Source organism: Nelumbo lutea, chromosome 2 (genome assembly GCF_056320005.1).
Source record: "Nelumbo lutea isolate HS-2025 chromosome 2, American lotus-T2T, whole genome shotgun sequence".
In the NCBI taxonomy this organism is placed as follows: Eukaryota; Viridiplantae; Streptophyta; class Magnoliopsida; order Proteales; family Nelumbonaceae; genus Nelumbo; species Nelumbo lutea.
This window is the reverse complement of record NC_142685.1, coordinates 24,020,057-24,027,526: the sequence shown is the minus strand read 5'-3', so window position 1 is coordinate 24,027,526 and position 7,470 is coordinate 24,020,057. Positions and strand designations below refer to the sequence as shown.

At 36.8% G+C, this 7,470-nt stretch overlaps 1 long non-coding RNA gene and 1 pseudogene across 1 annotated transcript; one reads left to right on the top strand and one right to left on the bottom strand.

Moving 5' to 3' along the window:
* Positions 1–260: 260 nt before the first annotated feature.
* LOC148869239 (uncharacterized) lies at positions 261–1,732 on the top strand. The gene is made up of 2 exons (XR_016106574.1): positions 261–626; positions 1,419–1,732. It is a non-coding gene; the product is annotated as an uncharacterized LOC148869239 (long non-coding RNA).
* Positions 1,733–5,829: 4,097 nt separating this feature from the next.
* On the bottom strand, positions 5,830–6,971 carry LOC148869238 (enoyl-CoA delta isomerase 2, peroxisomal pseudogene; annotated as a pseudogene).
* Between the last annotated feature and the right edge of the window lie 499 nt (positions 6,972–7,470).

The window sequence follows — 7,470 nt, the reverse complement described above, 5'->3', positions numbered from 1 at the left end:
TTTTAATTCTCTTTAATGGTTGATTACGTGGCGTGTTTGGCTTAAAAAGACGTTTTAACGCAAAACTTCCAAAATTCTTGACAAAAGATTAAATTCTAAATTGTTTCCATTCTGAGTCTGACTCGGTGCTTAACAGAAATTCTAATTAATTAAGTAATAAATTATGATCAGATTCCGATATTGGGGGGCCCAACTTCCCAAGTACGACGAATTGAAAGGAATCCTAATTAAAGCGTGATTAGGTCATCCGCTAGCTTCTTAGGTTTAGGTTTAGGGTTTATTAATCGGAGCTCTGCACTGAATCGCAAACCTTTATCTGTTTTGCCGCTGGGATCGATTCCAGTAGCCTGTAGCCATGCCAACTCCACACAGATATTCCCTGATTGTGGAACAAATGAAAAGAGAAAGGGAAGAAGGAATGAGGCAAATGGAAGAACGAACAGCCGAGAGTGACCAACTATTTGAGAATCTTAATGAACGGATGGCTCGACTCAAGGAACGAGTTGCCAGGCTCGAAGAAGCGATAGCTGCCTTGTATGGACCAATAATTTCTGGCAGACAACAGGCTGAGCTTCTACCTAATGGTGTGAATGAGGGCCGTGAAGCCAATCAAAAGTAAAGAGCAGGTAAATGAGTTCTCAAAATAAATGGGGATCACTTGGTAGATACATTGTTTCATTTATGATAGTTCCAGACTTCATCAGCAGTTTCATGGATATCTTTTTGATTTCATGGTTTTGATTGATTTGAAGTTTGGAGATTGGATTTGTTAATCATGCAATGATTCTATTTGTTTTTAATAATAACACTAGGATTTTGTTTAACACATGGTATTCAAAAACAAGAATTCGGCTGGTTCTAGTTCTTGTTTGTTTTGAAGTTTGAACTGATTATTTTATCTGAGATAATTTTATTTGATTAAAAGCGCATAATTTATTAACATATAAATAATTTATTATTTAATGTCATTTTTTATAGGATTATATTATAAAAAACCAAGTTTTAGGTTGTTATTTATTTAAATATTTATAGCTGTTAATAGTATTGGGTTTGAACCGATTATTCCTGATTATTAATTGGGATGGTTCTGGGTTTATGATTTTGCCCCGACAAACAATTGGGATGGGAGTGGTACAAGCTGTCTCTAACCAGACCCGGTACATCGATAGCCCTAATTTTGTGGGGGTATAATCAACTTCGCTTGTCTTTGTGCAATTATGGGTTAAGATTGATATTTGAATTCCTCATAGTATGGTCCAATCATTAAATTAGACACATATGACCAATATTGATTTTTAAATTTGTTAATATATTGGATATAAAGAATTAGCGACTGCTAGTAACTTTAAATAATAACAATATATATATATATATATATATATTAATGATTAAAAAGTGTTTGATACTGAACTTTTCAGTATTGAGTTGTTGTTGATACTTTGAACCATAGACCCAACTGGTATTTTGGCCAAAATTTGTTGCGGAGTTACGACAGTTGGAGATGGATCAAGTGCCCTTTGATGAATTGGATTTAGGCTTTGAAGTTTTGATCTCAGTCTTTGTTTTCAAGGGAATCACACTGTGCTCGTGGTTAATTCAGTTTTGTTCAGCAAGTTTAGACTAATATCTGATGTTTATTTTCTCTTCTCTTGTTGATAGTATGTTTTGGCTTGAAATATGACTGAATTTCACCTTTCAAGCTTCAATATACATATAACCTCTTTAATTACTACCCCTACATGTCAACATTCTGCTAATGGATTCATTTCAGGTTTTTTTTTTTCAATTAAGCTCTAGAAAAATCAACACCTAAAAAGAAGAAAGAAACGCAAGATTCGTTGATTCTTGGCTTCGTTAATGATTTAATATCCCAATCAAAGTGTGAATTGTTAAATAAAATAAGGTTGAAATGATGAAGAAAAGAACAGGGTCAAAAGTATTAGGTGAATTCTTTTATTTATTGGCATATCAAAAGAAGTCTTTTTATTTAATTAATTTTCTTTTCGTCACCAACCATGTAGATTATTGTATCCCCCAAACATTTTCACTCACAGAAACCTAAATTGTCTTAGAAATTTTACTCAACCTTTACCAAATCTTCCCCCTCCCCCCAAAAGGAAAGGGAAAGGGGAGAATAATTGATGAAAGCGAATTCAATTGTTGCTTATTATCATATGGAGATTACATCACATGTCAGCATGCATCAAGAACATCTTCCATATTTGTCATCGGAAGATCGGAAGATATTCTTAATACACAGTTGAGATGTGTATTTTATATATTTTATACAATAGATTATAAACAGTTTTCACTAATTAATTAGTAGTCAGTGAGACAGTAACCAAACTTGTCAAGAATTATATTGCTTTTTAAGTTTTCTTTTTCACCGTATAGCTGATTTGTAGTGATAAATTCATTCATCTTTATCTGTAGCTTCTCATTTCCTGTTTTTTTCTTAGCAATTCTATGTTTTGTTTTTCTATTTTTATTTTCATATTTGAATATCTTTGACACAAGCAAGTAGAGGTGTAAGCTGTACTGGGCTCGTGCAAAGTGTAATGTGCAAAGTGTGGATGGAGTCAGGATGTGTTTCTATCCCTTGAGACATATTGGGGAGTTGGTTTGGCACGGCATGATATGAGTCGGGCTGGTCTGCGGGCTGAGCATTGCACTAGGTTGGGCTGCAAACCGACGAGTCGCTTTTTAAAATTTTTGAAAAAATAATAAAAATATATACAAAAATAAAAATAAAAAATTTTAAAATTTTAACTTTTTATGAATTTTGATGTATATAATTGTTTATATATATATATATATATGTATACAATAATAAAATAAAATAATATAATAAAATTGAAAATAACCATGTTATGGGCTGGGCCGCACGACCTGTTCGGTCTTTCTGGATAACTTAAGTAACCTATAAGCTCAATGTCATGCCATGTTCATCATTCTTTTCTTAATTTGATTTGATGACTAATTAGCTTATTCACTTATTAATGTAGAAGTGATTATACTATCTCCCCGCCCCAACCCCAGTTGCAAATTCTATCCCACACTTGTTAAAATTAGGGTTCAACTACGCTGCCAGAAAGACATGATACCGAAAAAATTTATAACCCATCAACCATTGGTCAAAATCTATTCGGTATCATAGTCTTTTTGGCATTATATATTTTTCCTCAAACTAGGTTAATAGAAAAAAGGCTAAAAAAAAAACCTCTTCAATTTCTTGACAATCATAAAAACCTTCCTTATAGTTTCAATTTAGCAAATTTCTCCCCTAGATTTTTAAAGAATGCAACATAAACCTCCTTTTTGTTAATGATCAAGACTGAAAATGGTAAAGCGATGAATCAATTTTTTTCCCAATTACCTATTTTACCCTTTAGAAAAATAATTTACATCTATTTTCACTGAAATACCCCTATTGACATCTTATCCTCTCTCCCGCCGACCTCTCTACCCTCTTTTCCCATCCCAGTTTATCGAGTTTGAAGAGGAGGAACTCAACATGCAATCTCTCATCCATACTCTATTGATTCAAGGAGGGACACAACATGCACCTCTTAATCTCCACAACTGTCACTAGACCTCTGTCGACAACGACCAAAAGAATTTAAATTGAACCAGCAACTAAGACACTCACTCCTGTAACAAGAATGGTCGATCATGGAGTGACTACAAGCATCTTAGGTCTGTCAACCACCTCAGAAGGACATTCCCTCTGATGCAAACACGAAACACAATGATATAATTTCCCATGCAAACTTCGTCCCCTATTTTTTCGTAGCACTTGCTTGAAATTCAGCTCTCTTCCTTTGCATAGGCTGCAACATTGCCAGCCGTCCTGCCTCGCTGTGAAGAAGTTCTCCTCCCCAAAGAGATATCTTCCCTTTCCTATGCTAAACTCACCCAGACCTTCTTTTGTTTAATATGAATCTCCAAAACTTTGAGAAAAAAAACTTGTCTGAAGCCCCTCAACACTAACAATCTCACTGCATCCAACCTCTTCCAACTCAGATAGTCCTCATCAACAACCACAAAATCCCCCAACGCATCATTGTAATCTCTGTGAAACCCAGCTGAAACAACTTCCTCCTCTCATGCTTTCTTCGTTATTATTCATGGAGCAAGATTTTAGAATTATTAACCCATGCTTCATGCATGGTGCATTATCAAGCTTCAGAGGAAAAAAAACATGCCTTAGCTAAGCAGCAAAATACTTTTCTGGAAATTCCGATATAAAAAAGAGTTCTTCTATTGGCATGCATCAATGAATCCAGAAGAAATTAGGTGGTAGACATGATCAAGATAGTATAGAGCTAATCTATCATGGGAAGTTAACACATGGCATGTTCGACAAGTCCCCTTGTTTGATATATAGATTGACCATATCGATCACCTCTTTGAATCAAACAAGACAGACAACCACACATCGTATAGGATAACCCTTTGGGTTACGTTTCTGGATTAAATCTATAGATGACAACATAGGGTATCCATGAAAACTGCCCTTTTCATTCTTAAACCTGATTAAGCATTCTAAATCTCAAACCATTGCACCGGTTGATACTTCTCAAGCGACGTTGGAGACAAAGGCAACTCCGGTTAAGAGAGCACTAGGTTCTTCCAAACATAGATTTTTAACTGAATTGGTTTGTTGAGATTGACCGAAATGACTTGTACCAAAAATAACTGTTGTAGGACTAGCCGACTAGAAAAAAGCATTGGACAAGATGGAATAGCAAAGAACCCAGCCCACTTTTTTTGTTCTTTCGCATCACTTAGGTGGGAAGCGGGAGAAGAATAGAATAGAAGGAACTTTTTTTTTCTCTTTGAAGGAAAAAAGAAGGAAGAAGGTTGAAAGAAAGAGGGACAATGCCACATCGGGAAAGGGATGTTTTTGTCGCTCAATTAGGATAAAATCATTAAATGACGCTTGGGGGTAATTTTTAACTATTGACATTTTTTGTTTTGATTTTTGACAGAAGGGAGGTTTGGAGGCTTTTAGTAAAGTGAAACTATAAGGGACATTTTTCGTTTTGATTATTGACGGAAGGGAGGTTTTTATCGCATTCTTTAAAAATCTAGGGGAGGCTTTTAGTAAAGTGAAACTATAAGAGACATTTTTCGCATTGATTATTGATGGAAGGGAGGTTTTTATCACATTCTTTAAAAATCTAGGGGAGGCTTTTAGTAAAGTGAAACTATAAGGGAAGTTTTTATGATTGTTAAAAACTTTAAGGGAGAATTTTGTATTTTACCCCTAAAAAAATTGGATATTTAAATTTTACAGCGTGGGCATCAATTGGGTTCTCCCTACATGATCCTTTTGTGACTTAACAGTATCAATGCTGAATGCATTAGCGGGCAAACTAACATGGTACGCACTACGCAGGGAGAGCCCAGGTGACAGCCCAGGCTTTCAAAGATAGTCAGGTTTCAGGATTGATTAAGCCATATGAGCAACTTACAATATAGTTTTCTGGATTGAAAAAGCTCTACAATGTTTGTTATTTAGTTGTTTATCTTATACTTCTAACAACTGGTTTGGTTTTATCTATGCAACTCATAATTAGGCCTTCTTTGGTTTCAAGGAAAAGGTAGGGAAAAGAAGGAAAAGGTAAGGAAATTTTTATAAAACTTATATAAGTTTTCCTATCTTTTTCTACTTTTTCCCTCAAATCAAACATAGCCTAAGAAATGATAATTTGACTCATCCCCATGAGGATTTGTCCTGCCCTATATGGGCAGGTTTATTTGATCATTGACTTGGGTGGGTCTTGGGAAAATCTGAAACTTTGGGGACTGGGAGATGAATCTTGGTTTTAAATTTACCCCAATTATATTTAACTGTTAATGTATTATATTACACGGTATTGCATTATCTAATATAAAGGTAAATTACAAAGATGGGGTCAGTGAGAAAATCCCCTCCTGTACTTTTTTTTTTGTGACAGACGACCTGAAATTTAGTCGCTAGACAAAGACCCCTTAGCCGTTAAGCCAGATAAGAAAAAATGTTAAATTATCAAAATACCCCACTAAACATTTTTTATTTTCTTTTTCTTGCCCTTTTTCTCTCTCTTAATTCCCGTTTTGACCGCTTCCTCGGCCTTCAATCACCGAGCCATCGGCAATTGAATCTTTTCTCTCAACAACGCCGTGAAGTAGTCGGGAAGGGTAAGCCCGATGTCGAGCTCTTTCATGTAGAGGACCCCCCTGTCCTTCCTCATCAAGATGTAGTCGTGGCTAAGCGCAAGCATGAACCTAACAGCAGCGGCGTGCCCCGATACCGCTGCTATAGTGGGCATAGAGAGGGAGAGCAAGTCAACCATGATGGCCTTTAAGCCGTCGCCCATGTGCTGAAGCCGGTGGAGGAAGACGCTGGACCCGGCGGACTCGGCCCAAGCGAGATCGAAGCCATTGGAGAAGAACTTACCCAGTTCAGTGGTGACTATGACTGAACCATGCTTGGCCTGGGCACGGACTTGGCTTAGAGATGACTGAATCTCGCCAATGAGGTTGGGGTTCAACCGGTGCTCATCGTCGCCGACTAGAGTTAGAAGGCCCAGGCCTATGCCGTTTCCCACTCTCTCCGCCAAACTATTTATGGGTGGAAGTCGGAAAAGCTATGCTTTTTTCCTGTGGATTTCTCAATGATTGTAATTTAGATTTTGCGTTTTGAACAGAGAGAAAAATGATTCCGACCAACACAGTGAGGGAGTCCAGAAAGCCTATGATCAAATGATCAATCCTACGGCCTCTCAGTTCCTTAGAGTCGGCTCTAGTTCTCGTAAACGCTCCCCTCCCCTCTTTTGCTTTGCTTACTGAATTGAGCTCAGGTAATCCAAAGCCTCACACCTGTGACCTTCACAGAATTTAACCAGCACAACACATGTAGGTTCAACCCGTTGCAAACCCAAAAGATCGGATTGGGGATCCTTCCCGCTCTGTCCATCTCGCATGACAGCACAACACACCGCAGCAAAGAGATATTTGACACCCAACGTAAATTTATTATTTGCTTCCAAATAATATGGCAGGTAAATCAAGCAGCAATTACGCATATTCTAACGGTGAACACGATATTCACGTAGAGTAGACGATTAAGTGATGCACAACGAAACTTAAACTGATTCTAAGCAAATAACAGATCAATTTAATTGTAACTAACAAGAATCGGGAAATTTGAAACATGGGAAAGTGCATTTGGAGCAACAAAGCCTATAGTTCAAATGGCAAACAAACACATCGTGTGATCACTGGATTCGTTGCTGACAATGATTTTATAGAGGTCGGCTCAGCAGAGCTTCATCGCCGTCTCTATGGCTGATATCGAATGTTGTTCAGCAGGGGATGAGAAGAATACAAATAAGGTCGCGTTTGATAAATTTGAAAATTAATATCTAAAAAGTTAAAAAGATATTAAAAGTGTTGAAACCTAAAACGAGGCATAAATCATAA